Below are 2,489 nucleotides of genomic sequence, written 5' to 3'. Positions count from 1 at the left end.
TCTTGATTACAATATGATGCACATTAAGTGTTTGATAGAATGCATCAAAGAAATCTTGCTTATTCTCAAAGATCGTTTTCTTTTGATGGTTTGAAAACATGTTTGTGGGTTCTTTAATGGAAAAAGAGTTTATTCTCTTAGTTGATTTGATCGTACTTTTTATGTCAAAGTTGAGAACTCTCAAACTATTGTTCCTTAGTTTCCATAAGAAGAGGAGATGAGATAAAAGAGTATAGAGAAGGATTGAAGTGAGAAAGATTAAGAATGGTGATTGTTAGTGTTTGAAAAAGGATAAAATTATATGATCAAGGGTTTGCATTTTATATGGAGGAATAATCATGTGTGAGAGCTATTAAAAGCAATGAGTATATCTATGCCCACAATCAGACAATGGGTTATAATTGTCTGCTTTCTTTTTAAATAGAGAGCACAATTCCCTTTAGATAGAGAAAATACCTGGCAATGGAGCCAACCTGGAAATAGAGCCAACAACAACAACAACAAACAAGATAGCAACCAAGATAGCAACCAAGATAGCAACCAAGATAGCAACCAAGATAGCAAACAAGACAGCAACCAAGATAGAAAATAAGATAGCAAACAAGATAGCAACCAAGAAAGCAAACAAGAGAGCAAGATAGCATGATAGCAAGTCCAAAATCTACAATTTGTTAGCAAACTTATGAATTTTTCACTAGCAAAAGTCATTCGTTTGAGGGGGAATGTTAGAATATATAGTTAGTCCCACATTGTTCAATTGCTTAAACTTCTCTCCTGTATTACTCTTTATAAAGATGTTATGTAATAGCTAGGAAATCAATACAATTTCTCTTTTCTTACAGAGAAGAACATATCCATTGTAGTGACAGATAGAAGTTTTATTCTTCTTTTTCTTACTGTTTTCTTAGAAATCATATTGTAGAGAGAGAGGAGTGAGAGAAAGAAACAGAAAATCAGAGAGAGAAACAGGGAGTGAGAAGAGAGATGTGTATGAAGAGAAATATATGAAACAGAGAATGAGAAGAGAGATTGATTAATTTCTTTACTGTAGAGAAATAAGAAGTTTAATTCCGTATTCATTCAAACTTTTTCTGTATTTTCTTGTTCTTATAGTTTAGTGATAGAAAGGTTAAAAGAATTGAAAACAGTAGAGGAAGAGAGAGAAATTCAGAGGAAGAAGAAGATCCTGTTTGGATCAAATTTCTCACTGCAAAATAATTTTCCATCGTTGCTGGAAAATCATTTTCTACAGGGGAGTGTTTGGTTCACAGAAGTAAAATAAATTTTCCTGCGAGAAAATGTTTAGTTTTTCTTCCATTCTCTCTTATTCTTCATATTTATTTCAATACTTGATCATGATTAGTTAACTCTCTTTGACTTAGGGTTCTTGATGAAGTCTGAAAATATTTTGATGACGATTCTTTTCATGGCTTAATATCTTAAATGCCTCAATCGTTATAATATTAAATTCTTAGTGTTGACATAGGGAGATTTCTTCATTAGCTATGATTTTGATTTGATGGCTCATGTTTAGGTTAAGTTCTTTAACGAGTCATGCTTATAAATTGATAGTTAATAGTTGCGACTTTTTATTTTAAAACTTCGAGTTTAGACTTTAGTGTTATTCGGCTTTAACTAGAACATTTTCCGGAGTTCGGTACATTCGGTTACCAAAACTTGAGTGATAAAGAAGATATGCCTGAGTAGATCATCATTAATACATGTTAAGATAGATTCCAAAATCCTAGGTCACCTCCCCCATTTGAGTTCATCTTTATTATTTGTTGTAGTATTTTATTATTCAATCACCGAAAACCAATTTTGAAAAGAAAAACTGTGATACTTCCAAGTCTTAGAATAGGTTTGACTAGTCTCTACGGATCGACCCCGGTCTTACCGGGTTTTACTACTTGACGTCGGTGCACTTGCGGGTATAGACCTATAGGGTAACCATCTAGGCCCATTAAGTTTTTGGTGCCGCTGCCGGGACTATGTTTTAAACTTGTTCTGTCTTATGATAACAGGGGGGCTAAATATATTGCCCTACTCCTGTGTTTCATGCAAGGACAAAACACATTGAAATTGACTTCCATTTCATCAGAGACTTGGTCATGAATTCCACTTCAGAGATACGATTTGTTCCTTCTGAAGCAAACTTGGTTGACATCTTTACCAAGGGTCTTCTCTCTTCCCAGTTTGATTATATTAGAAGCAAACTTATGGTTCTTCCTGTTGTGAACCATTCGTTTGGGGGGCAGGGGATGTAAGAGAGAGGTAAAGTCAGTTGAAGAAGAAGAGGTATAAGGGATGAAGCTAACTGAAATAACGGACAGCCTGAAGGCACTCACGAGAAAAAGAGTTTCACACGACTACTCTACACAAGCAGTCCAAGAATGATAAGAGCACTCACCTTACATGTGTTATATGCCTGAGATAATTTTTTGTTAATTAATTCAGTTAGTTACAACTAATTCAGTTACACTCTCTAG

The sequence above is a fragment of the Eschscholzia californica genome, unplaced genomic scaffold, assembly GCF_041429995.1.
Source record: "Eschscholzia californica isolate CP2 unplaced genomic scaffold, dmEscCali1.0.p SCAF_1, whole genome shotgun sequence".
In the NCBI taxonomy this organism is placed as follows: domain Eukaryota; kingdom Viridiplantae; phylum Streptophyta; class Magnoliopsida; order Ranunculales; family Papaveraceae; genus Eschscholzia; species Eschscholzia californica.
This window is presented reverse-complemented; position numbering follows the sequence as displayed.